This window comes from Cebus imitator, unplaced genomic scaffold (assembly GCF_001604975.1).
Source record: "Cebus imitator isolate Cc_AM_T3 unplaced genomic scaffold, Cebus_imitator-1.0 Scaffold124, whole genome shotgun sequence".
Lineage (NCBI taxonomy): Eukaryota > Metazoa > Chordata > Mammalia > Primates > Cebidae > Cebus > Cebus imitator.
The window spans coordinates 390,890-399,271 of NW_016107439.1; the positions used below are offsets into that span (position 1 = coordinate 390,890).

At 41.6% G+C, this 8,382-nt stretch overlaps 1 pseudogene; it reads right to left on the reverse strand.

Moving 5' to 3' along the window:
• The window catches only part of LOC119472928, a 23,286-nt pseudogene that overhangs the window by 6,553 nt on the left and 8,351 nt on the right, over positions 1-8,382 (reverse strand).

Genomic DNA, 8,382 nt, shown 5'->3' on the forward strand with positions numbered 1-8,382 from the left:
CTTGTGTTTGCTTCACGTAGTTCTTGTGCTGTGTTTTTCAACTCCATCAAGTCGTTTATGTTCTTCTCTATACTGGTTATTCCAATTAGCATTTTGTCTAACTTTTTTTCAAGGTTTTTTGGTTGCTTTGCTTTGAGTTAGAGCATGTTCCTTTAGCTCAGAAATGTTTGTCATTAGCCACCTTCTGAAGCCTGTTTCTGTCAATTCATTGCACTCCTCGGTCACGTTGTGATCCTGTATTGTTGAGGAGCTGTGATGACTTGAAGGAGAAGAGGTGTTCTGGTCTTTGTGGTTTCATCTTTTTTGTGCTGTTTTTTTCCCATCTTTGTGGATTTACCTGGCTGTGGTGTCAGGGAGCCGCTTGATGATGTTGCTTGTCTGTCTGGGGGTTCATCCACCATCCCATGTCACTTCATCTTCCAGGGCTCTTTTGCTTTCTCTAGACAGGTTATCAGGTATGGCTTAGAGACTGCAATACCCAGGAAGGCCAGGTTTCTGTAGTTCTCTAACATCACATTTCTATATAAATTCTGCTGCGCAGTGTCCAGGCATTGCCACTCCTCCAGAGAGAATTCTATGGCCACATCCCTAAATGTCAACAATTCCTCTGCACTCAGCACCCGATTCTGCACCTGGCACCAGGCTCTGCACTCCGCATCTAGCTCTGCCACATGGCTCCCCTCACCAATCATCTTTTTACAATGAATTTCACAGGTGTTCTTTAAGCTTCTTATATTTGGATGACTAGATCTCTAGCAAGGCCAAGGAAGTTTTCCTTGATTGTTCTTTCAAATAAACTTTCTAAACTTAGATTTCTTTTCTTCCTTGGCAATTCCAATTAGTCTTAGGTTTGTTCATTTAACATAATCCCAAACTTCTTGGAAGCTTTGTTCATTTTTCAAAAATTCTTTTGTCTTTGTTGGATTAGGTTAACTCAAAGCCTTGTCTTTGAGCTTTGAAGTTCTTTATTCTATTGTTTAATACTATTGCTGAGACTTTCCAGTGTATTTTGCATTTCTCTATGTATGTCCTTCATTTCTAGAAGTTGTGATTGTTTTTTATTTATGCTATTTCTCTGGAGATTTTTTCATTCACATCCTGTATCTTTTTTTTTAATGGTGTTAGGTCTTATGTTTAAATCTTTAATCCATCTGGAGTTAATTTTTGTATAAGGCATAAGGAAGGGATCCAGTTTTAGCTTTCTCTAAAATAGAGACAATTTGCCGTCCTCTTTTCCTAATGGAATATCCTTTATTTCTTTTTCTTGCCTGATTGCTCTGGCCAGAACTTCCATTACTATGTTGAATAGGAGTGGTGAGAGAGGGCATCCTTGTCTTGTGCCAGTTTTCAAAGGGAATGCTTCCAGTTTTTGCTCACTCAGTATGATATTGGCTGTGGGTTTGTCAGAAATTCCTCATATGGTTTTGAGATATGCTCCATTGATACCTAATTTATTGAGAGTTTTTAGCATGAAGGGCTGTTGAATTTGTCAAAGGCCTTCTCTGCAGCTATTGAGATAATCATGTGGTTTATGCCTTTGGTTCTGTTTATGTGGTGAATTACATTTATAGAGCTTGCCTTATATATCTGGGTGCTCCTCTATTGGGTGTATATATATTTAGGATAGTTAGCTCTTCTTGTTGCATTGATCCCTTTACCATTATGTAATGCCCTTTTTTGTCTTTTTATATCTTTGTTGGTTTAAAGTTTGTTTTATCAGAGACTATGTTTGCAACTCCTGCTTTTTTTTTTTTTCTCCATTTGCTTGGTAAATCTCCCTCCATGCCTTTATTTCGAGCCTATGTGTGTCATTGCACGTCAGATGGGTTTCCTGAATACAGCACACTGATGGGTCTTGATTCTTTATCCAATTTGCCAGTTTGTGTCTTTTGATTGGGGCATTTAGCCCATTTATATTTAAGGTTAGTATTATTACATGTGTATTTAATCCTGCCATTTTGATGCTAGCTGTTGTTTTGCCCAGTAGTTGCTGCAGTTTCTTTCTAGTGTCAATGGTCTTTTTTAGTTATGTCTCTACCAGGTACATCAATCAAACATAGATTTGGTCTTTTCACATAATCCCATATTTCTTGGAGCCTTTGTTCATTTCTTTTCACTCTTTTTTCTCTAATCTTGCCTTCTCACTTTATTTCATTGAGTTGATCTTCAATCTGTGATATCCTTTCTTCAACGTGATCAATTTTGCTATTGAAACTTGTGTATGCTTCATGAAGTTCTCATGCTGTGTTTTTCAGCTCCATCAAGTCGTTTATGTTCTTCTCTATGCTAGTTATTCTAGTTAACATTTTACCTAACCTTTTTCAAGACTCTTAGCTTCCTTGCATTGGGTTCTAACATGCTCTTTTAGCTCAGAGAAATTTGTTATTACCCACCTTCTGAAGCCTGCTTCTGTCAGTTCATCAAACTCATTCTCCATCCAGTTTTGTTCCCTTGCTGGAGAGGAGTTGTGATCCCTTGGAGAAGAGGAGTCCTGGTTTTTGGAGAATTCAGACTTTTTGTATTGGTTTCGTCCCATCTTTGTGGATTTATCTGTCTTTGGCCTGTGAAGTTGGTGACCTTTGGATGGGGTCTCTGAGTGGTTGTTGTTTCTGTTGATGTTGAAACTATTTCTTTCTGTTTGTTAGTTTTCCTTCTAATAGTCAGGCCCCTCTGCTGCAGGTCTGCTGGAGGTCCACTCCAGACCCTGCTTGCCTGGGAATCACCAGCGGGGGCTGCAGAACAGGAAAGATGGCTGCCTGTTCCTTCCTCTGGTAGCTTCATTCCAGAAGAGTAGCTGCCAAATGCCAGCCAGAGCTCTCCTATATGAGGTTTGTCAGCCCCTGCCGGGAAGTCCCACTCAGGATATACAGGGGTCAGGAAGCCACTTGAGGAGGCAGTCTGTCCCTTATCAGAGCTCTAGCACTGTGCTGGGAGATCTGTTGCTCCCTTCAGAGCTGCTGGGAGGGATGTTTAAGTTTGCTGAAGCTGTACCCAAAACTGCCCCTTTTCCCAGGTGCTCTGTCCCAGGAAGGTGGGGACTTTATTTATAAGTCCCTGATGAGCTGCTGCCTTTTTTAGAGATGCCCTGCCCAGCATGAAGGGAGTCTAGTGACAGTCTGCCTGTAGAGGCCTTGCTGAGCTGCCATGGGCTCCGCCCAGTTGCTGTGTAAACTTCCCAGTGACTTTGGTTAAACAGGCCAGGTTAAAACCACCTACCAGAGCCTCAGCAATGGTGGATGCCCCTCCCCACACTGAGTTGGAATGTCCCAGGTTGAGCTCAGACTGCTGTGCTGCTGCGAGAATTTCAAGTCAGTGGATCTTAGCTTGCTGGTCTTCATGGGTGTGGAACCTGCTGAGCCAGATCACTTGGCTCACTGGCTTAAGTCACCTTTTTCAGGGGAATGAGCAGTTCTGTCTCACTGGTGTTCCAGGCGCCACTGGGATATGAGGAAAAAAAAACTGCTGCAGCTAAAATGGCCACACAGTTTTGTGCTGGAAACCTGGGGTGCTGGTGTTGTAGCCACCAGAGGGAGTCTCCTGGTCTGAGGATTGTGAAGACCATAGGAAAAGTGCAGTATCTGAGCCAGAATGCCAGAGTGTCATGAAAAGTCACTAATAGCTTCCCTTGGATAGGAGAGGGAGTTCTCTGGCCCCTTTTGCTTCCTGGGTGAGGTGACACCCCACCCTGCTTTGGCTCACCCTTCTTGGGCTGCACCCACTATCTAACCAGTCCCAATGAGATGAATCTAGTACCTCTAAATGCAGTCTAGGCCACAAGGACTGCAGTTCCTGGGCAAGTCCTGATGCTGTGATGGGTTCTGAGCCAGTGGACTTGAGGGGCATGTGACCCAATGAGGCACCAGCTTGGATGACCAAGGGAATGCTTGTACCACCCCTCCCCCAACCACAGGCAGCACAGCTCACAGCTCTGGGAGAGACACCTCCCTTTTACTTGAGGAGGGGAGAAAAGAGTAAACAGAACTTTATCTTGCAACTTGGATACCAGCTCAGTCACAGCAGGATAGGGCACCAGGCAGAGTCCTGAGGCCCCCATTCTGGGCCTTAGCTCCCAGAAAACAATTCTAGACACATTCTGGGACAGAAGGAAACCTGCTGACTAAAGAGCCGTTGGACCTGGAATAATCAGTAGTAGTACCCAGGCAGTGTTTGCCATGGGCCTTGGATGAAATTCAAAGATATACTGGCTTCAAGTGTGACTCAGCACATTCCCAGCTGTGGCGAGTATGGGGAGGGACTCCTTCTGCTTGAAAAAGGAAGGAAGAGTGAAGAGAACTTTGTCTTGCAGCTTGGGTACCAGCTCAGCCTTGGCTCTTGAACATTTACAGACGTGTCCTGGGCCACAGGGAAGCCAATTCCCCTGAAGGGAGAGTCGCAGGTATGGAAGCATTCACCATAAGCTGTCTGAAGAATGCTTGCTTGAGCCTTGAGTGAACATCAGCAGTAGTCATGCAGTATTTGCCATGGGCCTGTGGCAGTGGTGGCCATAGGGGGAGACTTTACTGCTAGTGGAAAAGTGAGAGAAGAGTGGGAAGAACTCTGACTTCTGGCTTGGAGGCCAGTTCAGCCACAGTAGAATAGAGCTCCAGGTAGATTCCTGAAGTTTCTGACTCCAGGTTCTGGCTCCCCAGTGGCATCTCTAGATCTGCCCAGGCCCTGGGGTTGGGAGTGAACTTGCTTCTCTGAAGGGAAGGACACAAGCCTGGCTGGCTTTACTACCTGCTGATTATAGAGGCCTAGGACCTTGAGTAAACATAGGCAGTAGTCAGATAGTGGTTACTGTGGTCCTTGGGCAAAACCCAGTGACCCAGTGCTGTGCTCACTTCAGGTCTGACCCAGCACAGTCCCAGTGGTGGTGGCCACAACTGTGCTTGTATTACTCCTCCCCCAGTTTCCAGAATCTCAGCACAGAGAGAGACACCATTTGTTTGCGAAAAAGTAAGGGAAAAGAGTAAGAGTCTCTCCCTGATAATCCAGAGAATTCTTCTGTGTATTATCCAAGTCCACCAAGGCAGTTACCTCTCTGAATCTGCAAGAGCCACACCATTACAAGGCTTGGGGAGTCTTCTAATACAAATACAGCTACAATGACCAAAAGTTAGATCACAACTCCCAAGTCCTTTTGATTACCTGAAAAGTCTTCCCAAGAAGGATGAGTACAAACAATCCTACACTATGAAGACTACAATAAATACCTGACTCTTCAATGCCCAGATACCGAAAAACATCCATAAGCATCAAGGCCATCCAGGAAAACATGACTTCACCAAAGGAACTAAATAAGACACCAGTGACCAATCCTGCAGAGACGGAGATATGTGACCTTTCAACAAAGGATTCAAAATAGTTGTTTTGAGGAAACTCAAAGAAACTTAAGATAACATAGGGAATTCAGAATCACATTAGATAAATTTAACAAAGAAATTGGAATAATTAAAAAGAATCCCCAGCACTTTGGGAGGCTGAGATGGGTGGATCATGAGGTCAGGAATTCAAGACCAGCCTGACCAACATGATGAAACCCCATCTCTACTAAAAATTAGCTGGGCGTGGTGGTGCATGCCTGTAATCCCAGCTACTCAGGAGGCTGAGGCAGGAGAATCACTTGAACCTGGGAGGTTGCAGTGAGCCGAGTTTGTACCACTGCATTCCAGCCTGGGGCAACAGAGCGAGATTCCATTAAAAAAAAAAAAAAGAATCAAGTAGAAATTCTAGAGTTGAAAAATGCAATTGACATACTGAAGAATGCATCAGAATCTCGTAACAGCAGAATTGCAAGCAGAAGAATGAATTGGTAAGCTTGAAGAGAGACCATTTGAAAATACACAGTGAAAGGAGACAAAAGAATAAAAAACAACAAAGCAGGCCTACCAGATATAGAAAAAATAGCCTCAATAGGGCATATTTAGAAGTTATTGGCCTTAAAGAGGAGGTGGAGAGAGAGATGAGGATGTGAAGCTTATTCAAAGGGATAATAGCAGAGAACTTTCCAAACCTGGAAAAAGATATCAATATTCAAGTATCAGAGAGTTACAGAACACCAAACAGATTTTTAACCCAAAGAAGACCACCAGCAGACATTCAATAATCAAATTATTAAAGGTCAAGGATAAAGAAAGCATTCTAAAAGCAGCAGGAAAAAGGAAAGAAATAACATACAATGGAGCTCCAATATGTTTGGCAGCAGACTTTTTGATGGAAACCTTACAGGCCAGGAGGAAGTGGCATGACATATTTAAAGTGCTGAAGGAAAAAAACTTTTATCCTAGAATAGTATATCCAGTGAAAATATTCTTCAAACATGAAGGAGAAATAAAGATTTTACCAGACAAAAGCTGAAGGACTTCATCAACACCAGGTCTTTTCTACAAACAAACGCTAAAGAGAGTTCTTCAGTGTGAAAGAAAAGGACATTAATGAGCAATAAGAAAGCACCTGAATGTACAAAACTCACTGGTAATAGTAAGTACACAAAATCTTATAACACTGCATTTGTGGTGTGTAAACTACTCATATATTGAGTAGAAAGACTGAAAGATCAACTGATCAAAAATAATAACTACAAACAACTTTTCAAGACATAGATGGTACAATAAGATGAAGAGAAACAACAAAAAGTTAAAAAGCATGGGGATGAAGTTAAAGTGTAGAGTTTTTATTAGTCTTCTCTTTGCTTGTTTATTAGTTTGCTTGTTTATGCAGTCAGTGTTATCAGCTTAAAATAATGTTATATTATTTGGAAGCCTCATGGTAACCCTGAATTAAAAAACATACAATAGATATGTAAACAATGAAAAGGAAGAAATCAAAACATTCCACCAGGAGGCTGGACATGGTGGCTCATGCCTTTAATCTCAGCACTGTGGGAGGCCAAGGCGAGTGGATTACCTGAGGTCAGGAGTTTGAGACCAGCCTGATCAACATGGTAAAATCCCATCTCTACTACAAATACTAAACCAGGTGTGGTGGTGCATGCCTGTAATCCCAGCTAGTTGGGAGGCTGAGGCAGAAGAATCACTTGAACCCAGGAGGTGAAGGTTGCAGTGAGCTGAGATCCTGTCACTGTACTCCAGCCAGGGCAACAAGAGAAAAACTCCATCTCAAAAAAAAAAAAAAGAAAGAAAAAAGAAAAAATTCCACCAGGGAAAAAAAGGAAGGCAGTAAGGAAGGAAACAAGAAAGAGAAGACCACAAAACAACCAGAAAACAAATAACAAAAGGACAGGAGTAAGTCCCTACTTATTAATAATGACAAGTGCAAATGGGCTAAACTGCACAATCAAAAGACATAGAGTGACTGAATGGATAAAAAAACAAGACCCCATGATCTGTTGCATACAAGAAACACACTTCACCTATAAAAACACACATAAACTGAAAAATAAAGGGATAGAAAAAAATATTCCATAACAATGGAAACAAAAAAAGAGCAGGAGTAGCTATACTTATATAAGACAGAATAGATTTCAAGACAAAAACTGTAGAAAGAGACAAAGATGTTCATTAAACAGTTATAAAGGGATCAATTCAGCAAGAAGATACAACAGTTGTAAATATATATGCACCAGGCATGGAGCACCCAGGTATATAAAGCAAATATAAGCAAATATTAGTAGAGCTGAGACAGACAGACCCCAATCCAATGATAGCTGGAGACTTCAACATCCTACTTGCAGCACTGGACAGATGATTCAGACAGAAAGTTGACAAAGAAACACTGGACTTAATCTACACTATAGACCAAATGAACCTAATAGATAATTACAGAACAGTTCATCCAACAGCTGCAGAATGCATATTCTTTTTTCAGCACATGGGTCATTCTCAAGGATAGAACATATGTTAGTCCACAAAACAAGCCTTACAACATTCAAAAAACTGAAATTACATCAAGTGTCTTCTCTGACCACAATGCAATAAAACTAAAAATAACAAGAACAACCTTGGAAACTATACAAACACATGGAAATTAAACAATATGCTCCTGAATTACCAGTGATTCAATAAAGAAATTAAAAAGTTTCTTGAAATAAATAATAATGGAAACAAAACATACTAAAACTTGTGAGATACAGCAAAAGCAGTATTAAAAGGAAAGTTCATAGTACTAAGAGGAAAGTTTATATTAAACAAAAACAGAGACAAGTTTATTAGAAAAACTTCAAATAAATAACCAAATGATGTATCTTGAAGAACTAGGAAAACAAAAGCAAACCAAACCCAAAAATAGTAGAAAGAAAGAAAGAATAGGCCAGGCGCGGTGGCTCAAGCCTATAATCCCAGCACTTTGGGAGGCCGAGGTGGGTGGATCACGAGGTCAAGAGATCGAGACCATCCTGGTCAACATGGTGAAACCCCGTCTCTA